The 25,072-nt window shown below is 40.4% G+C and overlaps 1 long non-coding RNA gene and 1 pseudogene across 1 annotated transcript in view; one reads left to right on the plus strand and one right to left on the minus strand.

Moving 5' to 3' along the window:
- Window positions 1-1,822: 1,822 nt before the first annotated feature.
- Window positions 1,823-25,072, minus strand: part of LOC120573135 — a 563,511-nt gene continuing 540,261 nt past the window's right edge. Inside the window, exon 3 of the long non-coding RNA XR_005641643.1 lies at window positions 1,823-1,885. This is a non-coding gene — a long non-coding RNA (uncharacterized LOC120573135). The remainder of the gene's footprint in view (window positions 1,886-25,072) is intronic.
- On the plus strand, window positions 8,242-23,560 carry LOC120573130 (annotated as a pseudogene).

Genomic DNA, 25,072 nt, shown 5'->3' on the forward strand with positions numbered 1-25,072 from the left:
AGCCTTTTGTTTTGTTTTTAAGACATTTTCAAAATATCCACAATATAGTTGTTAATGTGTATTTGTTTTTATTTGTTGTAACTCAGATGAGGGGTCATAAAAGAAATTATGAATGTTCAATGTTCAATGTTCAATGTTCAATTTATTTATAAAGCACATATTAATACAACAAAAGTTGACCACAGTGCTGTACAACAAATAAAATAAAACAATCTCCAAGACAATTAAAGTCTGGACCTTGCCACTAATAAATACTACTAAAATCCTATCACATCATTAACACAGCACTCATAGATGATCAAAAGCCAGAGTGAAAAAGTAAGCCTTCAAATGTCGTTTAAATTCTATAAGAGAAGAACATTCCCTAATATAGGGAGGTAAACTATTCCACAGCCTGGGAGCAGCAGCCGCAAAAGAGCGATCCCCTCTCATTTTTCTGTACGTCCGCGGAACTACCAAGAGATTTAATGATTCCGAGCGAAGTGCTCTTTTTGGTTTATTCACCTGGATTAGATCGGCTATATATGTCGGAGCAGTGGAAGTGGATGGTTATGTTATTTTTGTCTTTTGTCTCAAAATAAGAAACACTTACAGTGACCCCATGTTGGCTCTCCTACCTGTTCTTTACATAGCTGGTAGCCCACATTGTGATATGTTGTCCCATTTAGAGCACTGGTAATCCGGATTTGGTAATCTTGAAAACTGTCTATCTGGATAAGGGTGATCCAATCCAATGTTGCTTCGAAAAACCGGCATAAAAGTAAGACGGATTACCTGATCCTGGATAGATTAAATGTTTTGAACAACTGGGATCAGGATGAAGACAGTCTGAGGACACCTGGTGGACAGGTGGAGAAGAACAACAAGTCTTCACAGAGCTGCAGAGGGGAGTGGGGGTGTGTGACTGGGTTGGTCTGACAGAGGGACAGAGAGGCAGATACTCTAACTATGCAGCAGTAAGTAGGCCTATGTAAAAAAGAAAAGAAAAAAGAAAACAGTAATATACCTGAATGTGTTGAAACTTGAGTGGGACCATCATGTCTCTTCATGTCCTACAGCGGTCCCAGTTGTGTCTCCTGCAGTTCAAAGTTCAGGCTGAGCTGCAGCCTGCAGGACGAGACAAACACTTTCAACCTAGAAAGGTTATCACTTTGTAAGCCTTGTTTGATCTTTTAATTAAAATGACCATATGTAACTTTTAAATGTTTCTGAAACTGTGTAATGTTCCATCTGATGATCATAAATGACCTGTAACAGCAAAAGAGACTAACAGTGAAAAGAACGCTAGTTTTATATAGTTTTTATTAATGCCTTTGCCCGGGTCCGATTTTTCCTGCGAAGTCACAGAATGATTCACGGTAGGTAGACGGCGCTACAGTAACATGTGGTTGTAGTCAGTTGCTGACATTAAATTACGCCCCCCTTCCATTTAGCGCGGACGTTTTATTCCTTTCAGTCCGTGTTTCTGTTGGCCTACTATTTTCTTTTCCCTTGTCCCCCTGTACCTGTGTATAGTGTCCGTGGGTTTCATAAAATGTGCTATATTAATATAAACTCCTAAAGCTTTGACTCGTGACACAGTGACAGTGATAGTAATCAGGTGGTGTGTCAGGAGTTAAAAAAGAAAAAAAAACATATAGTCACTTTAAAGGAACACTTTAGTTAGACTTGTTTGTAAAAAGTATTGTTTGTAAAAAATACTTTCTGTGCTTATTGTTTTTTTTGTATTTCTGTAAATATTTCTGTAAATATTTGTATTCTATATTATAGTTATTCATACACTATGTGGGAGTCACACTGATTTACAAAAAGGTCCACTCCAGTGTGATGTGGTGGTTCTCCTCTGCCTGATAGGAGGTCTGGGTCACTTTCACTACAAATGTTCCTGTTGAGGAGACAGAGAGGGAAAGTGAGGAGCAGACACACTGACAACTTTAAACTCCATCTCCACATGTTTCTGTGGACACTTTAGTGATTCTTTGTTTAGTGTTAGTGGATAATAAAGTGAAGCTGTAAACTAACCAGAGACACAGGAGGTCAGGATGATGAGCAGCAGGATGCTGCAGATCATCTTCTCCCTGTGAGAGGAGACAGAGGTGAAGAGTCACAAACACATGAGCTTAGAGTTCACTTATTACAGGTGTCACGCCATAACCACAAACCTGGGAAAACTTTATGCTATCATGATTAATACTCGTCTAGGGTTGCAAGGTTTGGCCGCCCATGGTTCTACAGAACTGAACATTCGGCTGTCAGGCCAAAGGTAAAGTGAGTAGGCCTACCTGTCCTCACTGCCCGGCACCACTTCGATCTGTCATTCCATCAGCTCACTCCGTGGTCCGGCACTGGTTAGCCTCAGTGCTACAACGATAGTTTTTAGACATTTAAAGACGTGGACAAATAACTCTAACCCAACTTTATGGGGAAAAAGGGGATTTTGACGTTCTTCATGCAGCACTTTCCTCTCAGAGGCTGTCCTCCATCCCTCTCAATCACTTCCAGTGCTCTGTGAAATAGTGCTGTGACACAGATGAGAAAGAGAAAACATACCGTCTGTCTTTAGTCCTCACAACACCTGATCCTGTTCTTTCTGCTTTTAACACATGACTGACATCAGATCACTGCAGATAAATCCATATCAGTGTATCTGTGGGCTGATAACTTGTAGTACAGAAACACCAGAGTGTTCAGTCATCATTTGAACAAGTTTGTGCAAGCTTTGACATGGATTATGGGATGCTGTTAACTATTAATCCACATATATCACAAAGGAAAGAAAAACAGAAGGATGCAGAGCCATTACCTCTTTAAATATCAGTGGAGCTGCAAAACAAAAGAAAATCTGAGAAAAAGTACCAAAGGAACGTTTCCCTGCATGAGTTTGTGATGAGGAAGTGAGATCATCTTTTCTGTTGGAAGCTGCACATCAGGCAAACTCAATGCCAATGTAATTCAATCTTTCACTTTTAGTCAATAAAAGCATTTTCATTAAATTGTATTTCAAGTTGAAAATGCCCCTAAATTTGGATTCATAAATCTCCTAAATTGGTTAAAAGTAGCTCCTGCTGTAGATCAGCCACATTACATAAACAGAACACACTGTTTTATGAATGTAAAACAGCATTGGTCGTTCTAAGTTCATCTGTAATTCTTATTGGAAAATGGTTTTAACCCAACAAGAGCCATGATAAGTTTATTTTTAAGAATTAGTCTCTAACGATTCCTAACAGATTATGTCACAACAAATACAAGATGTTTTTATCACTACTTACTGGCAGCGACAAATTACTTCCACAACATCACCACAAGTGTAGAATGAGGAAGTAGAATATGATATCAAATTCTGTTGGAAAGGTTTTTGCACTTTATTTCTGGGTTGCCAAAAATATCATTTGTCGGATCAAGTCAAGACTAGATACAAAAAAAGGATCAAATAACCATCAGGGAAGCTTTTATGATATGTTGAGATGTACAGGCCCAATGTATCAGCCAATAGGATGCCAAGTTGCAGTCAATTTCTCAGTATCCCTGGGCTCATACAAGAAGTAGGAGGTGCTTTTGAGAATGCGGTGTGAAAAAATGGGGGATGGGGAGAGGAAAAGGTTAGCAGTTTTTCCCACAGAATTAGATTCTATTTGTGGTGGTAGCTGACCCGGGGGTGGGGGGAGTCCACACGCAGAACGAGGTGCCAAATTCTTATAATAATTGTATGGCAAATATTTGTGCAACTTTGTATAACAGCTTAAATAGACAATCTGCCCACAGTCCCATCCTCAAGGCTATAAGGGCACAGGGGCAGTTACAGCACACAATGTAGTCTTTCAACAAACAAACAAAAAACATAAATTAGCTCTTTGACAAAACAAAAGATACCACAAATTATAATTCTGTTTAACAGCCAGATGCTGTTCACCTCTTTGTGACCTACTGCGTGCAAGACAATAAAAAAAGAAACTTAAATGTTCCTGTTAACTTGTTGAACACTAGAACATCAACAAATATATCAATGTATGGAAAACACTGGTAAGTGATCATGAGTATGACTGGCAGCTGAAGTGAGAGGTTCCTTAGATGGTGGCAGGCCATCCAGGCCAACATTGGTCTTATTTGTCTTTGTTTGAATTTGCCATGCAGACACTGGGAAATGAGTGATTTAGGAACTGTTAGCACACAGGATCTATGGTGGCAACGTGGATAGCAAAGGAGAAAACCTAAAGAGCTACCACAAGAACAAGGGTCACACCTACAGATTACTCTGGGAGATAGAAATGAAGGGACAGGGCTCACATTTTACTGTTGTAGCTGTAAGCAGTGATGCTGAACCCCAGAAGCATGTGATCTAAAAATGATGACAGATTACAAGCACACAATCAATAGAGGACAGGGTCTACCATACCAGACAGGACCCCAAGTGCAGGCTGGGTAAAGATGCCCATGAGACTGTCCAGCACATAACAGCAGGGTGTAAAATGCAGGCATTTACGGCATTTTGGAACGCCATAACCAAGTGGCTGGCATAGTGCACACTGCACAGGAACATCTGTGCCGAGTATGGCACTGAAAGTCCTGCGGCCAAAGTGGGAGGCACCTCCAAACGTGGCAAAGAATGACAAGAGCGAAGGCCCTGTGGGACTGATAAAATGCTGATGGCCAACCAAGCGGACATCGTGGTGGTCGATTGCTTTACTGGCCTCTTGTATATTTTTACTGGCACGGAAAAAGAAGAGGGCAAACAGTAAACACTCAAACAACCTCATGCTGTCATATTAAAAACGACTTTACTAAATGGTACAGCTGCTGTTTAAAGTCTCATAGAGCAGCTTTTTATGTGGATCAGGTTTCAGAATGATCTGTCTTCAACTCAGAACTGAAATAGCATTTTCACACATGGCCCTAATCCTCTTCCGTATATTTTTCCTTGATGCTTTGTGCTATAGTTTGTTCAATGAAGACGAGAGATATAGGCTACTACTGACGCATTGTGTAAATTCAATTCAAATTTGGGTATATTCTGTGAATTATTAATGAGAAACAGTCAACTGAGATAGTTGTGCTTACTTTGATCAGCAAAAATCCTATTTTCATGTCAGACATGAGAAAAAAGGCTGAATTTGTTTGTTTTTAAATGTGGATAACTCATGCGCACAAGCTGTACTTCATTACTTTTGTTTTGGACGACCATTAGGCTTCTCATGCCTTCAGTGTAAAGGACTTGTCCCAGGAAAAACACATGACGTCAGAAAGTGCGCTTTTATTCCTGATATCCTCAGCTTGTCCTGAAATAATGTATAGCCAAGGTCATTTAAAGTAACGAGCATCGCAGTGTTCCGAGTCTTTAATCTGCTGCCCTACAATACAGAGTCAGACCGTGGTAAATATGGTTTTATATTGGATGTTGGCTATTCGACACATTCGAAAAATCTATAAATCTGACCTTTTGACCTATCCATCTCAAAAAACATATGGTGAACTCAGCTAACTGGCCTACACATAACACACAGCTTCTTCTTTTCAAAAAAACCCACCCTTTGATTTTATAAATATTTTTGAATGTTAAAATAAATCCAATAAATCTATTATGCGGATTGACTTTTTCACCTATAAATGTCAAAACACATCCGATGAACAAAGAACAGTACCCTCCTTCTGTGAGCTGTCCCTTTTATTGTCTTTTATTTGTGGAATAGGTTAAACCATGAATGGTCAAAGTGTTTCCACATCAAGTTTTCTCACTCTGGTACTTAGTCAGCAGACTGGCATTGGCACTGGCCACAACACCAGGCGTCCTCTGACTTCTCTTCCTTCTCAGGACTTTGACACATATCTAATTACATTGAGTTGGCGCATTATTTGGGGAAAGTGAAAGGGCAGCGCTTGTCTCTCCATCATCACTACCACAGGTGCCCTTAACCCCAACCGCTCCAGTGGAGTTGCTTAGTGGCCAGCAGATCAGACTGCTTCCAGATATGAATGGGTAACTGTGTGAATGTGACAGGTCGTCATTGCAAATGAGAATTTGTTCTCAATCGAATTACCTGGATAAATAAACGTTAAAAAAAATATAACGAAAAAACAAATAGTATATATAACTAGTGATATTTGGCTTTAGAAGTGGGGGCTTGACCCACCAGCAGATGACTATAGAGGGGCAAGGGATTGAAGTGGTAGAGGAGTATAAATACTTAGGAACAATAATAGATGCAAAGCTATCATGGAACACCAACACTGATGCCATCTATAATAGGGTCTGCAGCGACTGTATTTTATGCGGAAGCTGAGACATTTCAGAGTAGAAAAAGACATGATCGTCCTTTTTTATCGCTCTTTTGTTGAGAGTATTTTAACTTTCTGCTCCATTGCCTGGTATTTGTCTTTGTCAGTGACAAACAAAAATAAATTACACAGGATAGTTGTGCAAGCAAGCAGCAAGATGGAGCTAGACAGAAGGGCCCCTAACACATGTGGCTCACAGAAGATATCATATGCTCTACATTGCACCCCAAGTTAGCAGACAACTGGCTCACTCTGACCGCTTAATCCTAATCATTCTATAGTGTAGACTGAATCTCCTTTAAAAAGACATCTCAGAGCCTGAATGAATTGAAATTACATTTCAGGAGATGGGAGGAGTTTAGAAAAGGCAATAACAAATGTGCAAGTGTAAAAATATAATTACATTTAATAAAAAATTATGCTGACTTAGTGATTACAAATATTACATAGTCATATCTGGGTATGTTTACATATGCACATTAAAGATTGCCATAATAATCCCCATAATAATCCAATTCACATGATTTAAAAAGAGGCAAGTGTAAAAAGTAATTTGTTGCTCTTTTGTCTTGCATTTTCAGTAAAGGTTGGCAAAAGTTTAGAAAACAAAGCCCAATATAACATCATGTCAAAACAAGTACCAAAACCACTGTTGCTCTAATCTATATGAAAACTAATATCATCTTGTCATCTCTACTCACCTCCAGACTGATCTCATGAAGTGGCGTATGTATGACACGACAATTTGTATGCCATTATTGGTGTTATCAAGACGCATACTGGCTTTTTAGCGTGTTTATCAATGCCGTTTGGCCTCCATTGACTTACATTACCTTGCGATTGCATCTCAATTTACGCCGTAGTGAGTAGTATGAAAGGGTGAAAATCTGCGTAGGGAGGTCAGTCAGAGTGGGGGATGGGTAAAACACAGGACTTTCACCCAGGAGACCGGGGATCGTGTCCTGCGTGTTACGTTTCCTAAACTCAACCGTCGCTTTCTTCTTTTCCTAAACCCAACCGGTTATTCTTTTGCTAAACCCAACCCATGTGTCACGTTTCCTAAACCCAACAGTTGCTTTCTCGCGATAACACGCCAAGTGGTGTGTATGTTTACGTCCGCTGTATACACCGTAGACATTCACACGGATAGCTCAAAATGCATACAGATAACACGCCACTTGGCTTAAGAAAGTGGGCGTGTATGTTTACGCGAAGTCATGATGTCATGTTGTTACCTCAGCACAAGCAGGTTTATTAGGAGTCAAGAAATTACCAACCAAGCGCAAGCATGAAAAAATGTAAGACCATAATGTCAATTTTCATCTACCTTTGATGCATTTGCTGTCTGTCAGATAACAAACTTTAAATTCCTCATATAAATTTAAAATCCCACAACATAGTCTGAAATTAAAGAATGTCAATCAAATCAATTATCAATCATCAAACATCTTAAAGGTAATCTTCATTTTAATATGTGTCAACGCCACCATTTCATATTATAATCTTACTTAGGGTAGGGATTCTCCCAAATATAGAACCAGCAAAAAATGCATCAAGACTCAGCTGTTACCTTTACCATAACTGGCATCTAAGTCTGCTTCAATCTCTGCTTAGTAAGCACATCAGACTGAATATAAGGGGTCCATGTGGGTGCCTTAGACAGCGTGGTGGAAGGCCAGTGAAGTTCCAGCTTGTGGTGAGGTGGTCTACTACTATGCATCGTACCATTTAGATGTATTTCTCATTTTGGAAATTAGTTTACAAAATATAATGTCATGTAAGAATGACTGTATATATTCAATGCATACTGTGCATCTTTGACACAAGATGACATTTATATATATTTTTTTATTTATCTCTACAATGTAATATGTGTCAACAAAGTTTTCAATTAATTTGAGGTTGTTTCCTGCACTGACTAACCCATGATGTTTTCAATAGGATTGTGGAGTGCAACATTCTTTTGACAAGGGGAAAGGATAAGGTATGTACAACTTTTATTTTAAAGCTACACTGTGTAAGAATTTCTCCCATCTAGCAGTGAAAATTTTATACCACAACCAACTGAATATTACTTTCTAGCTCTTCCCATTCCGATCGCATTTTAACATAAGGTGGCCGAACCCAAATTTATCTTGAGTATCTCCATCATTAACAAGCAGCTGTTCTAGCCACTCCAGTATTAACTTTGGTCTTGTTGCTTTGCATGTCGCGTTGTCGTTTTAATTATATTTTTCGCTTCCTTGGCAACTCCGTTAAATGTCCTCGAGAATAGGCGTGATCCTCCATCTTCAACAGGCTTTCAAATCTGACGGCATTCGCGAGTAATCTCCCCCTGGCATTTGTCATGGTGCCACTCAGTGTAAAAGTGCAAAATGCAGAGGTATGTCACTCTTTGGCTAACATATTTTAAAGATGGAGGCGCAACATGGCTGCCGCTATTTGAGCGACTCGCTTGTATGTACGCTTACGAGAATACTTTGATTAGTTGGTGAAAGTAATTACACATCAATATTTGTGAAAAAACAAAGTTGTTTTTGCTAAGAATGAACTAAAAAGATACACAATGTAGGTTTAAGAATTTGTGTTTTTAATCCGTGACCTTAGGTGTTTTGCATCCAATTAGGATGAAAATTATGACTAGTTAATTGTAACAACAATCAGCTAAGTAAAGTCAAGTCAATTTTATTTATATAACCTAATATCACAAATTTGTCTCAAGGTGCTTTACAATCTGTATAGCATACGACACTCTCTGTCCTTAGACCTTCAATTTGGACCCCTTTAACGGAGGGGGGGGGGGTGGGGGAATGGAAGAAACCTCAGGAAGAGAAACTGAGCATGAATCTCTCTCCCTGGATGGAGAGACATGCAACAGATGTTGTGTGTAAATTATAGAGCAGTGGTTCCCAACCTTTTTTCCTTGGCGCCCCTACGTGGTCTAAGAAAAGCTGAGCCCCGAATCACGGTTGAGGTAACTCTCGAGATAGAGCCTTACTTTCTTTTTTGATACAGGGCAGTTATCAGCACTTTTACGTTTCTCCGCCATGTCTCATTCATAAAATAGTGATGCCATGGCGGCAGGAAAAACGAGGATGATAGCAGCTAGCAGCTGACCTGATGACAGCAAGGGTCCCAGGTTAAGAGGTCCCAGAGGTTTGGCGTACTAAGTAGCCTGCCTACAATTTTAAGCGAGAACAAAAATATATAGTTTTTATACCGACTTTTGTATACATTATATATTCTAGTGTATTATCATAATTTGTTTAACATGTGCAAATATTTTTTTTACCTCAACCTCAAACCAGATAAAGACTTGCGCCCCCCCTGTGATCTTTGCCGCCCCCCTAAGGGAACCACTGTTATAGAGCAACGTAATGAAATTACAGCATAGACAATCTGTCTGACGGTCTGAAAGGCTTTAACTAAGATAAAGGTTTCTTGTAATAATGTAAAAAATATTTGGGTATTGATATATTGTTGATGTTTAGTGCAACACCAGGCATTTAGGAACTGTTCAATGATATGAACAGAAACCATCATTCTAAGATTGCTATTGTTTGACTTACTGACTTGTGATGATGCCCAGAACTCAATTTGATAGGTATATGTTAATTATACCATTGGACTCTATAATTCTGGGCTTTCCAGTCATATGGCTGGAAGACATTATCTTTAATATATATATATATATATATATATATATATATATATATATATATATATATATATATATATATAGTATAGATATGATTACTCTTATTTGTAATTACTTCACAGAAGTAAACCGCCACCATGAGTACGGATGCGGAGATGGCCATTTATGGCAAAGCTGCCATTTACCTTCGTAAGCCAGAAAAGGAGAGAATTGAGGCTCAAAGTACACCATTTGATGCCAAGAGTGCCTGCTATGTAGCCGATGTCAAGGAGCTGTACTTGAAGGCAAAAGTCCTCAAGAAAGATGGTGGCAAAGTCACCGTTGAACTCCTGGACACTAAGGAGGTTAGTATCATGAAGTCACAGTCAACTGGGAATTCAATATGATTAGTTCTCATTGTGTCTAATGTCCTGTTGCAGGAGAGGACAGTGAAAGAAGATGACATCTATCCAATGAACCCTCCCAAGTATGACAAGATTGAGGACATGGCCATGATGACCCATCTCAATGAAGCCTCTGTGCTGTATAACCTCAAAGAGCGTTATGCAGCATGGATGATCTATGTAAGACAATCTGCCTAATGAGAAAATAACTATGGTGAATTACTAAAGTTGTAGGAAACATAGAGTTAACTGTTGAATCTCTATGATCACTTCAGACCTACTCTGGATTGTTCTGTGCCACTGTGAACCCCTACAAGTGGCTCCCAGTGTACGATGCTGAATGTGTAAGTGCCTATAGAGGCAAGAAGCGTATGGAGGCTCCACCCCACATCTTCTCTGTCTCTGACAATGCTTTTCAGTTCATGCTTACTGGTAAGTCATTACCCAAACAATGTAGAATGTATCAGTATAAAGGGGTTTCTGTTGCAGTAAAACATAGTAAATTATTTTGTTTTTATTTATAGATAGGGAGAACCAGTCTGTCTTGATCACGTGAGTTTGTTACATTTACATTTGTTGACTTTGTTTAACATAGTCAAATATCTTAATCAAATTCTTAAAAGTCTATGTCTATACCTAGTGGAGAATCTGGTGCTGGAAAGACTGTGAACACCAAGCGTGTCATCCAGTACTTTGCAACAATTTCAGTTGGTGGACCAAAGAAGGACGACTCAAAGGTATGTTACTGTATGATTACAATTCAGGATTCTTCCTCTATAGAATATTTTTCAACGGGGAAAAAATAAAGTCATTTTCTGACTGTAATTCTAAACCTGGATTATAGGGATCACTGGAGGATCAGATTATTGCAGCCAATCCCCTGTTGGAGGCCTATGGTAACGCCAAAACTATTAGGAATGACAACTCTTCTCGTTTTGTAAGTATGGAACAATTACTACACATGAAAGAGTTCTTGTTACAGATTGCCAATGTGGAGGGACATTAAAAATCCTTTGTTCCAAACAGGGTAAATTCATTAGAATCCATTTCGGCACAACTGGCAAACTGGCTAGTGCTGATATTGAGACATGTAAGTAATAATACTCATAGTACATACAAACGACTGGAATTGGGAATTGCTTGGACTGTAATTTATGAACAATATTTGTAGATCTGCTGGAGAAGTCAAGAGTGACGTACCAGCTTTCTGATGAAAGAGGCTACCACATCTTCTTCCAGATGATGACCGGCCACATCCCTGAGATACTTGGTAAGAAGATTGAGAGGATGCACATTGTAACCTGTTTTCATATGAAACCAATGTTCTGACGCGTTCACCCTTTTTTTGATCTCCAGATCAGGCACTTATCACAACCAACCCCTACGACTTCCCCATGTGTAGCATGGGTCAGATCGCTGTGGCCAGCATTGATGACAAAGTTGAGCTGGAAGCCACTGATGTGAATGATTTTTACTTAAATATTTAAATACATCCACATCAAAACTGCCCTTTTAAGTGCATTTTTCTGAAGTGATTATGTTTGTGTGGACCTCTTTTGAACTCAGAATGCCATTGATATCCTGGGCTTCACTGGTGAAGAGAAGGTGAGCATCTACAGAATGACTGGTGCTGTGCTCCACCATGGTAACATGAAGTTCAAGCAGAAGCAGCGTGAGGAGCAGGCTGAGCCTGATGGCACAGAGGGTGAGTATTTAATGCAAGCTCAGAGTAAATAGCTTGGCGAAAACAGTAATACAGTTCTTAATCACATTGGTTTCTGTTCATATCATGATGGAAATCTCTGAACTATTTTCAGAGGCTGACAAGGTTGCTTACTTGCTGGGTCTGAACTCCGCTGACATGCTCAAGGCTCTGTGCTATCCCAGAGTGAAGGTCGGAAATGAGTATGTCACCAAAGGACAGACTGTACCTCAGGTAATTGAGATAAACTGGTATCACTTCTGTTTAATTTGTTTAAACACATGTAGTACATGTGTATTTATATTTTGACATATTTTTATTATTATTTTGGTTTCTTTTGTGTCATTTATTTTATTAGAAAAATTTAAAATACCAGTATTCCACTGTTTTACAAGAAGGTTGACGGGTGGTTTTAAACAAATCACATCCTTGTTTTTATTCAGGTGATGAACGCAGTGCCTGCCCTGGCCAAGTCGATCTATGAGAGGATGTTCTTGTGGATGGTTATCCGTATCAACCAGAGTTTGGACACTAAACAAGCTAGACAGTTCTACATTGGTGTCCTGGATATTGCTGGCTTTGAAATCTTTGACGTAAGCATCATTTTCAAACAATTCAGAGGCTAATGCTTTTCATGACAGGATCATTCTTATTGCCCTGCGAGAGATTATATTAATTATTTGTCCCATCACAGTTCAACACCTTGGAACAGCTGTGCATCAACTTCACCAATGAGAAACTGCAACAGTTCTTCAACCACACTATGTTTGTCCTGGAGCAAGAGGAGTACAAGAAGGAGGGTATTATCTGGGATTTCATTGACTTTGGCATGGACTTGGCTGCTTGCATTGAGCTCATTGAAAAGGTAATCACTTAATTTGGTAATTATATATTATTGTTCTTAATTTGACTTAAAGTGCACATATTATGCTTTTTGGCTTTTCCCCTTTCCTTTATTGTGTTACCGGTATATATCTTGTTGTGCATGTAATAGGTTTACAAAGTGAAAAAGCGCAAAGTCCACCCCAATGGGACTTACCATCTCCAAAAGAAAACACTATTCACAACCTGCTCCAAACAGCTCTATTGTAGTCCAGCCTTTACTTCCGTGACAAACGTGCGTCACTTTGTAACACATGTTATAATGCTCGCCTAGCTGCTAGCATGGCACTCCCTCATGCTCTGCAACTGACTAGCTAGCAGTACTCACTGCACATGTGCGACTCCCAACAACGATGTAACAGAAGTGAGATGCCTCACTCTGTAGCTAAAACAGAGAACTCAACACACAGGGTGAAAAGACATATATGTTTTTTTCTGAAAATTAAACCACATAAACCTATTCTGGTACAATCTCTAAATACAATTATGAACCTGAAAATTAGCATAATATGAGCACTTTAATGTATCACCTAATGACATACTTCTTCACACTTTTTTCAAGCCCATGGGAATCTTCTCCATCCTTGAAGAGGAGTGCATGTTCCCCAAGGCCACAGACACATCCTTCAAGAACAAGCTGTATGACCAGCATCTTGGCAAAAACAAAGCATTTGAGAAGCCTAAGCCCGCCAAGGGCAAGATTGAGGCCCACTTCTCCCTGGTGCACTACGCCGGTACCGTGGACTACAATATTGCTGGCTGGCTGGATAAGAACAAGGATCCACTGAATGATTCTGTCATTCAGCTGTACCAGAAATCCCCAGTGAAACTGCTGGCTGTTCTGTATCCTCCCGTCGTTGAGGGTATGATAGTAAATACAGTAAACTAAAACACATTTTAAGGTTATACTGTATATTTTTTAACTAACTGTAGCATGTGCTCATGTAAATGATATGTCACATTCTAACATAACATGTCAATTTAAAAACCTTTACAGAAACTGGTGGTGGAAAGAAGGGTGGCAAGAAGAAGGGTGGTTCTATGCAGACTGTGTCTTCACAGTTTAGGGTAAGGTTGAACATTGCAAATTTATCTCATATACAGTAATTTATGCTCAAACTCACAGTTGTTATATGCATGATATAACTTACCATTCTGGATCTACAGGAGAACTTGGGCAAGCTGATGACTAACTTGAGGAGCACCCATCCTCACTTTGTGCGCTGCCTGATTCCCAATGAGTCAAAGACTCCAGGTACATAGAAAACTTAATCTCAAGAGATTCTTTGAGGAGTGATTTGTTTTGTTGGTATGGTTTACTTAACTTTAGAGCCTAACTATTTACTCAAGGAAGTAATTAAGAAATGTATTTTTTACAGGTCTGATGGAGAACTTCCTGGTCATCCACCAGCTCAGGTGTAACGGTGTGCTCGAGGGTATCAGAATCTGCAGAAAAGGTTTCCCCAGCAGAATTCTCTATGCTGACTTCAAGCAGAGGTAGCAATGGATATTTAAAGAATTTTGATAAATTATTAAAAGAAAATGCTCACACTGACCATTAACTCTCATAAAAGGTACAAGGTGCTGAATGCCAGTGTCATCCCCGAGGGCCAGTTCATTGACAACAAGAAGGCTTCAGAGAAGCTGCTTGGGTCAATTGATGTTAATCATGATGAGTACAAATTCGGACACACCAAGGTAAGCTCCTTGATTACATTAATATACATAGTGGTACTTTCCAATGATGGTCAGTGCATTTTGTCTGTTAAATAAAAACAGTATCTTAAAAAAGTCTTACACACTTTTATGTATTGTAATGAGAAATTAGGCCACTGAACGAGTAAAGGATAGAAATAGAGAACGTGCACCACCATGTGGCCATTTTAAAGCAGGTTACATTTTGTCTTGTGCAACAAGTGATAGTAAAAGACAACCTGATCTCACAGAATTCCATGAAATGGACATGGCCCCATAACTCAAAATCTGTGGCAGTTTCCCGGAATCGCAAAAAAGTCTGTGATGGGCCCACGGAAGAATTCCATGAAATGAACACGGCCCCTTAAGTTAAGGAAAATGTCATGGGTGGGCTTACGTTTCCATGACACGCGGAACCACAGCGTCCCGTTGGGTTGGGTTTAGGAAAACAATAAACGGTTGGGATTAGGAAAACAATAACGGGACGTGGGACAACAACAGGACAGTTGGATTTAGGATAGAAGAACGGGACGGTTACGGTTGGGTTTAGGAAATGTGACACGCGGGACAAGATCCCTGGTCTCCTGGTAAAAAGTCCTGTGTTGTTTGACCCATCCACCACCGCATCCAACCTCCCTACACAGATTTTTTAGGGCTTTCATACTACTCGCTACCATAGTTGCTCCTAATGCTACTCCATCTTCTCATTGACTTTACATTGGCACTGTTTTTCCCTGGTGGCCACACGGAATGTTCACACATTCCGTGTCACAACCACGTAATGTGGTGTTAACAGTTTGTGATCATTTCACGGAATTCTGTGAGACCAGGCTGGTAAAAGACCAGTAAAAGTGCCCATACAGGATTGAAGTTTCGTAGAAAAAAGGACAGCTGCCTGATCCTGAAGATAAATGATAAGGTTTTCTTAATAATATAAGACATCCATATGATTGTGTAGAGTACATGCTCTCTGAGTCATTTCTGGTTTAATGTTTAGAATAGTGTATAGTGCAGACATGAAGTCAATTTCTATTTTCTCTTTGATCAGGTGTTCTTCAAGGCTGGTCTGCTGGGTGTCCTAGAGGAGATGAGAGATGAAAAACTGGCATCTCTGGTCACCATGACTCAGGCTTTGTGCCGTGGTTTCCTCATGAGAACAGAGTTTGTGAAGATGACAGCGAGGAGGTATGTTGAAAACAACAATTTTGAGTGCACAGCCACAGAATGAATAATGAGGAATAACTTTGTCCCTAACAGCAACTTCTTTTCAACAGGGATGCTGTATATACCATCCAGTACAATGTCCGCTCATTCATGAATGTCAAACACTGGCCATGGATGAAGGTGTACTACAAGATCAAGCCTCTGCTGAAGAGTGCTGAAACGGAGAAGGAGCTGGCAGCTATGAAGGAGAACTATGATAAGATGAAAACTGACTTGGCTGCTGCCCTGGCCAAGAAGAAGGAACTGGAGGAGAAGATGGTGTCCCTTCTGCAGGAGAAGAATGATCTGCATCTGCAAGTAGCATCTGTAAGTACATACCAACGGACAGTTCTATTTTTTCATGTTTTTTAATGTTAATGTTATAACATCTATTTTTGGAAAATTAACTAGGAATCAGAGAATCTGAATGATGCTGAAGAGAGATGTGAGGGACTTATCAAGAGTAAGATTCAGCTGGAAGCCAAACTCAAAGAGACAACCGAGAGACTGGAGGATGAAGAGGAAATGAATGTTGAGCTTACTGCCAAGAAGAGAAAGCTGGAGGATGAATGCTCTGAGCTCAAGAAGGATATTGATGACCTGGAGCTTACCTTGGCCAAAGTGGAAAAAGAGAAACATGCCACAGAGAACAAGGTTGGTAAATAATAATCTTTCCAGCAGATCAAGTAAGATTATAATGATGACCATTTAAAGACAAGATTTTTCTTGCACACTTAGGTTAAGAACCTGACTGAGGAGATGGCCTCTCAAGATGAGAGCATTGCTAAGCTGACCAAGGAAAAGAAAGCCCTTCAGGAGGCTCATCAGCAGACTCTTGATGACCTGCAGGCAGAGGAAGACAAAGTCAACACTCTGACCAAGGCCAAGACCAAGCTTGAGCAGCAAGTGGATGATGTAAGTTTACAAAGTCTCTTGGATTGGCAAAGCAGGGGAATTCTTGTTGAATGTGATGGTTAAAAACTCATCTTATTTCTTAGCTTGAGGGTTCTCTGGAGCAAGAGAAGAAGCTCCGTATGGACCTTGAGAGAGCCAAGAGAAAGCTGGAGGGTGATCTGAAACTGGCCCAGGAATCCATCATGGATCTTGAGAATGACAAGCAGCAGTCTGATGAGAAGATCAAAAAGTAACGTCATTTTTGAATTTGCACAACCATTCTTTTAAAAATTGTGGTCAACTGCATGAACTCTATGTACTTTATCTATAATTCTCACAGGAAGGACTTTGAAATCAGTCAGCTCCTTAGCAAGATTGAAGATGAGCAGTCACTGGGTGCTCAGCTTCAGAAGAAGATCAAGGAGCTCCAGGTGACACATACACGAAACATTTCTGCAATGTGTTTCCAATTTTGTGTATTAAAAGTGAAAGTTTACTGAAAGACATTGCATCTACATTCAACAGGCTCGTATTGAGGAACTGGAGGAGGAGATTGAGGCTGAGCGTGCAGCTCGTGCCAAGGTTGAGAAGCAAAGAGCTGACCTCTCCAGGGAACTTGAGGAGATCAGTGAGAGGCTGGAGGAGGCCGGCGGTGCCACTGCTGCTCAGATTGAGATGAACAAGAAGCGTGAAGCCGAGTTCCAGAAGCTCCGTCGTGATCTTGAGGAGTCCACTCTGCAGCATGAAGCCACTGCTGCTGCTCTTCGCAAGAAGCAGGCTGACAGTGTTGCTGAGCTGGGAGAGCAGATCGACAACCTCCAGCGTGTAAAGCAGAAGCTTGAGAAGGAAAAGAGTGAATACAAGATGGAGATTGATGACCTCTCCAGCAACATGGAGGCTGTTGCTAAAGCCAAGGTACACAATGTGTTACATGCTATTTTATTAACTAGTATAGTAAATAATGTAATTAATATTATAAATAAAATCTGATCACTGATCTCATCTCTATTCACTCATTAGGGAAATCTTGAAAAGATGTGCCGTACTCTAGAGGACCAACTCAGCGAACTGAAGACCAAGAATGATGAAAATGTCCGTCAAATCAATGACTCAAATGGACAGAAAGCACGTCTCCTGACAGAAAATGGTATCTAAAACTTTTAAACTGAATGATCTGTTGTGTATATTATTAAGAAACATGACAAAAACTAATGTATCATGACATCTTTCACACAAGGGGAGTTCAGCCGTCAAATTGAAGAGAAAGAAGCTCTTGTCTCCCAGTTGTCCAGAGGCAAACAGGCATTCACACAGCAGATTGAGGAGCTGAAGAGACAGATTGAAGAGGAGGTTAAGGTAAGACACCATTAAGTGAATGTGTATTTGTATTATTAGTTTGGGATTAAGGAATTTTGTAAATTCAATCATATGTCTTACACCAGGCCAAGAATGCTCTTGCCCATGGACTGCAATCAGCCCGCCATGACTGTGATCTGCTGAGGGAGCAGTTTGAGGAGGAGCAGGAGGCCAAGGCTGAGCTGCAGCGTGGAATGTCCAAGGCCAACGGTGAGGTGGCTCAGTGGAGAACTAAGTATGAAACTGATGCTATCCAGCGCACTGAGGAGCTTGAGGAATCCAAGTGAGTATGATTCAAACAATTCAATGGGCAGTTCAGAAGTGTAGCATTTTAGCATAACTCAAATACAGTACATGCATTTAAACAAATGTTCTAAACAGGTTTTTCAATTGTTTGTATTTAGTATCTTATTACGAAAATAACATTTTAGATTAAAGGTGCTTTAGGTAGGATTGTGAAGATCCAGGACTTAGCCAAAGAATTTAAACATCGGCAATTTCTCAGTCCTTTCCCCCTTTCCGCTAAAGCCCAAACGGTCCCCTAAGCCCCTCCCCCCACAAGGGAGAGCTGTGCACAATAGAGCGCTTGTGAAGAGGGGTAGAAGGGGAGGAAACCTATCTGCAGCTCGTGTGTGGGGAAGGGGGAGGGGAGGACGCTATGAAATGCTGTGCCTGAGCAGTGATTGACACGCAGTTAGACAACCCCCCTGGGCCTGATTGGAGCATCTGAACCGGGAGCTGTGGTTTTTTGCAAATCGCACTACAGGCTGTAGGTGGTACCAGAGGAGCTGAATTTAAATGGATTCAAATGACCTGCTTCATGTACTTCTACTGGAACATAGGGTCAGTTTCAGCAAATATGACAGAAAGTTAGTTGTATAAGGCTTACCTACTGCATCTTTAAAGCAGTCCTTTCTTATATTCATCTAGGTTCTGAAACTATGTAATGATTTGTATTTCATTCATGAAAAAAATATCTGGAAAAGTTTCAGTGGAAAACAAATCTTATCCTTTTCAAACAGGAAAAAGCTGGCTCAGCGTCTTCAGGAGGCTGAGGAGCAGATTGAGGCAGTGAACTCCAAGTGTGCTTCTCTTGAGAAAACCAAACAGAGGCTCCAGAGTGAGGTGGAGGACCTCATGATTGATGTGGAGAGGGCCAATGGGCTGGGTGCCAACCTGGACAAGAAGCAGAGGAACTTTGACAAGGTAGCATTGTTTACTTTGTGTGGCCAAGCCATACAAACAATTAAATATATATATTTATATACACACTACCGGTCAAACGTTTTAAAACACCCCAATTTTTCCAGGTTTTTATTGAATTTCATGCAGTTCAATGTCTTATTGTACTCTGGTATGAAAGAATAGAACAAATGAACAATTTAAGTTAAAAATTAAATCATGGAATCAATTTATAAACCAAAATGTATTCTAAAGTTTTGACTCATCAAAGTAGCCCCCTCTGGCAGATATAACAGCTGAACACACTCGTGGCATTCTTTCTACAATGGAAATCAAATATTCTTCAGAAAGTTCTTCCCAACTCTGTTGCAGAAGTTCCCATAAATGTGTGGCACTTGTAGGTTGCTTTGCTTTCACTTTTCTGTCCAGTTCATCCCAAACCAGCTCAATGGGGTTTAAGTCTGGTGACTGTGCTGGCCACTCCATGTTTTTAAGCTTACCATCTTGTTCTTTTTTGCTAAGGTAGTTCTGGCATAGTTTGGACTTATGTTTTGGGTCATTATCTTGCTGTAGGATGAACCCCTGACCAACTAGGCGCATACCAGACAGTACTGCATGGCGCTGCAAAATGCTGTGGTAGTCGTTTTGGTTCAGGGTGCCTTTCACTCTGTACAAATCACCGACCCGGGATCCAGCAAAACAGCCCCAGACCATCACGCTTCCTCCTCAATGTTTGACAGTTGATGTCACACACTGAGGAACCATCCTTTCGCCTACTCGACGGTGTACAAAAATCCTGCGTGATGAATCGAAGATTTCAAATTTAGATTCATCAGTCCATAACACCTTCTTCCAGTCTTTAGTAGTCCATTGACGATGTTTCTTAGTCCAGGCAAACCTCTTTTTCTTATTCTGAAATCTTAGCAATGGCTTTCTTGCTGCAACTCGACCTATCAAACCTGCAGCTCGAACTCTTTACAGTTGAAATTGAGACTTGCTTATTACGAACTCTATTAAGCTGTGCTTGAAGCTGTTGTCCTGTGAGCCGCCTATCACGCAAGCTGTTGACTCTCAGAAACTTGTCTTCTGATTCTGTTGTGGCTTTGGGTCTGCCAGACCTCTTCCTGTCAGACTTTCCCCCAGTTTCTAAGTGCCTTTTGATGGTGAAGAATACTGTACTAACTGACACCTTCACTTTCTTCGCAATTTCTCTGTAGGAAAGCCCAACATTCTTAAATGTTATGATGGTCTGTCTCTCTTCCATTGTTAATTGCCTTTTTCCCACCATTTTTAAAGCAACACACTACTTTCTGCATTACAGTACTGTTCAAATAATGCTCACAAGGGTATGGTACCACAGTGTGTTGCAACAATACTTTTATACAAACAGAGGGGGTTGTAAGTAATCCAGACAAGTTGGAACACCTGTGAGAATTGGTAGCACCAACTTTCAAAGCTTGATCAACCTCCATTGCTGCAGAACAGCCTTACGTTGTTTACCCATTTCTTGTTCCCTGAAAAAGGCCTTTTTGTAAAATACTGAAATGTACATTATTTTTCAGTTTTGGGTAACCTTTTTTAACCTCAGGCAGTTCACCACTTACCTTTGTACCATTTCAAGCTATTCATTGGATTTTAACTGCTAAAATATCTTGCTAAAATCTTTTGATCGGTAGTGTGTGTATATATGTATATATATATATATATATTTTTTTTTTTTTTCTCATATTGCTACATAACGAGCTGAACTGTATTAATTATGTTATTCAGGTGTTGGCAGAGTGGAAACAGAAGTTCGAGGAGGGTCAGGCAGAGCTCGAGGGAGCACAGAAGGAGGCTCGTTCTCTCAGCACTGAGCTGTTCAAGATGAAGAACTCTTATGAGGAATCTCTGGATCAGCTGGAGACTTTGAAGCGGGAAAACAAGAACCTGCAACGTAAGTTCTACATTATGTAGCTGTTATATTGTAGTCAACACTTGTATTTCTTACATTGTATTGAATTTGTTGTATTAGAATAAAGTGTTTTTATTTTACACTGTAAGGCTTAACAATATAAAACACATGTATCTCTCTGCAGAGGAGATCTCAGATCTGACTGAACAGATTGGTGAGACTGGCAAAAGCATCCATGAGCTGGAGAAGTCCAAGAAGCAGGTGGAGACCGAGAAGGCTGAGATCCAGACGGCTCTTGAAGAGGCTGAGGTACTTTTTTTCTCGGGGAAATCTTCTGAAAAAAAATCTTAATCATAGAGAAATATTCAAAAAAAGGTTTAAAGGCAAAGATTAATATTTAAATTATTTGATATCATTAGGGAACTCTGGAACACGAAGAGTCTAAGATCCTGCGTGTCCAGCTGGAGCTCAACCAGATTAAGGGTGAGGTGGACAGGAAGCTGGCAGAGAAAGATGAGGAGATGGAGCAGATCAAGAGGAACAGCCAGAGGGTGATTGACTCCATGCAGAGCACTCTGGATTCTGAGGTCAGGAGCAGAAACGATGCCCTGAGAATCAAGAAGAAGATGGAGGGAGACCTGAATGAGATGGAGATTCAGCTGAGCCACGCCAGCGCGCGGCTGCTGAGTCCCAGAAGCAGCTGAGGAATGTGCAGGCGCGAGCTGAAGGTGTTGTTAAACACAGAGTTGTTGCACGGACTACGATCAGTGCAAGTACATTTTGGCATTCGTGTGAACATTTTCCTGATATTTTTTCACTAGGATGCACAACTGCACCTTGATGATGCTGTCAGAGCACAGGAAGACTTCAAGGAACAAGCTGCTATGGTGGATCGCAGGAACGGTCTGATGGTAGCTGAAATCGAGGAACTCAGAGCTGCTCTGGAACAGACAGAGAGAGGTCGCAAAATTGCTGAGCAGGAGCTGGTGGATGCCAGTGAGCGTGTTGGACTTCTGCACTCTCAGGTGAACAAGCCCAATCACTTCTTCAATAATTCAAAAATGTAATGACAATTAAATAACATCAAAATCAGGCATGTATTATTAAAGTGCCTTTTTTTGCCTTTTAGAACACAAGCCTTCTGAACTCCAAGAAGAAGCTTGAGTCTGACCTGGTCCAGGTCCAGAGTGAAGTGGATGACACTGTTCAGGAAGCAAGAAATGCAGAGGAGAAGGCCAAGAAGGCCATCACTGATGTAGGGTTATATTTCATTTGTTCTTCCTTTCACTCCAATATGTTCAAGATATTTCTCATTAACATTTTATGCTGTCTCTTATAGGCTGCTATGATGGCTGAGGAGCTGAAGAAGGAGCAGGATACCAGCGCTCACCTGGAGAGGATGAAGAAGAACCTGGAGGTCGCTGTGAAGGACCTGCAGCACCGCCTGGATGAGGCTGAGAACCTGGCCATGAAGGGTGGCAAGAAGCAGCTCCAAAAACTTGAGTCCAGGGTATGAAAGTCACGTTAAGAATTTGCACAACTGAAGCAAGACTTTTGGAAAAGAAAGACAGATACTTATTGTCTTGTTTTTCGAAGGTGCGTGAACTGGAGGCAGAGGTTGAGGCTGAGCAGAGACGCGGAGCAGATGCCATTAAGGGTGTCCGCAAATATGAGAGGAGGGTGAAGGAGCTCACCTATCAGGTACAGTCACTTTTGTAGTTACCATGTACAAAAATTATCTAATACATTTACCATTAAAAATACACATGCAAATCTATATTGCCTATTACAGACTGAGGAGGACAAGAAAAACGTTGGCAGGCTGCAGGATCTGGTTGACAAATTGCAGCTGAAGGTCAAGGCCTACAAGAGGCAGGCTGAGGAGGCGGTAAGGACAAAATATACATTTTCAACACTGAAATTTTGACAATATATCATAGTTATTTTAATGTACTGTAGTACTATGGATCTTTTTGAAAAAAAATGTCTATGTCTTGTATTTCAGGAGGAGCAGGCCAACACTCATCTGTCCAAGTGCAGGAAGGTTCAGCATGAGCTGGAGGAGGCTGAGGAGCGCGCTGACATCGCAGAGTCCCAGGTCAACAAGCTGAGGGCAAAGAGCCGTGACTCTGGCAAGGTAAATACCTACGTCAGTTTAGTGATAAATAACCAACAAAGCAATTATTCTTTGATGTATATCTGTCGATATGTTAGAGCAGATTATTTACATTGTTATGTTCACCTTATAAAGCATTAGGTTTAAATACTATAAAATGAACAGATCACAATTGTTGTCCCCTATCACTTATTCAGACTCACACAAACCATTTCTGTGTTTTTTTACAGGGAAAAGAAGCAGCAGAGTAAAGCACACGAGAGTTTGGCTGTGTTGAAACATATAATATGAAATAATTCATGCCGAAACAATAAAGATTAAACTGTTGTTATTAAATTGTGTCTGTAATACTTTCATCTCTTTGCTTCTCTCAAAGGTAATTGTGAGATTTGAAACACTTTCTTTGGGACATGAAAAACTTGAGGTGAAGGTGAACAATATGGGCAGTTAAGAAAACAAGGAGAACAAATCTGGAAAACAGGCACAAAAGAGAATAATTAATTACCTAATCCAAGATGAGCTCTCACTTGTGCGCAATCTTTGGAGGCCACAGGCACAATTTAGAAAGCAGAATAAACTCTGGACTCCTAGAACCACAACTTTGGCTTTGATAGAAAGCAGTCGTTGCCTGTTACAACCAGTGATGGACTGGAATCAAAAAACAGCCCTGGCATTTGCAACACACCGGCCTTATTTTTGTCAATAACCTAGCTTGGAAATTAGTAACTCTGCCTTCCGAGTGAATCTTTCCACGCACCTTGCCGCCGTAAAATCTTGAATATTTCTGGCTGCATGCATAAAATAACTTATCAAAATTGACCAAAGACAAATTATCAGTAGTGGCCCATAGGGTTTCATAGGGGGTGGCCCTTCTGGGATTTGCCCAAATTCCAGATGGCCAGTCTGGCCCTGGTTAACAGTAGTGTTTTGCCAAATAAATAGTTTTATATAGTTTTTATTAATGCCTTTGCCCGGGTCCGATTTTTTCCACGAAGTCACAGAATGATTCACGGCAGGTAGACGGCGCTACAGTAACACATGTAATTGTAGTCAGTTCCCGACATTAAATTACGTCCGCGCGGATGTTTTATTCCTTTCAGTCCATGTTTGTGTTGGCCTACAATTTTCTTTTCCCTTGTCCCCCTGTACCTGTGTAAAGCGTCCATGGGTTTCATAAAATGCGCTATAATAATATAATCTCCTAATGCTTTGGCTCGTGACACAGTGACAGTGATAGCTGGTTTAGCTCATGAGACATCCAAAGTAGGCTAAGTTACCGTAGCAACACTTGAAATGCAACAGTGCATCTGAATTATTGAATGAATGATTATCTTGCTGAGCAAAACATTCATAGCAACTATATGACGTCCCTGTAATGCTAACTACTAGACTTTTATGACAGCAAGTGTGTGCTGAAATCAACACCAACAGAAAGTTACATATAATAATAATAATAACTTTTATTTATATAGCGCCTTTTCATGAAACCCCAGGACCCTTTACATAATTGCTGTGGCTAAGCTAAAGGAGGTTGTAGGCTGTGGTAAACAGGTGGTGTTTCAGGAGTTAAAAAAAAACAAACATATAGTCACTTTAAACCAATCACAATCGTCTTGGGCTGCGCTACGCTTTGGACGCTGCAAAATAGTCTCGGGAAGGATTTGTTTTGGTGGAACATGTGTTTGCACATTTGCACCCCACGGACACCACATACAATATTTAGTGAAGTTAAATGAAGGTACAGTAACGTGAGCTATTTAAATTAGCTGGGTACATAGATAAACATAATCTTACCTTTGTATCTCCATGTGTACTTCGTCCACAGCAATCCCAC

This window comes from Perca fluviatilis, chromosome 14 (assembly GCF_010015445.1).
Source record: "Perca fluviatilis chromosome 14, GENO_Pfluv_1.0, whole genome shotgun sequence".
NCBI classification, from domain to species: domain Eukaryota; kingdom Metazoa; phylum Chordata; class Actinopteri; order Perciformes; family Percidae; genus Perca; species Perca fluviatilis.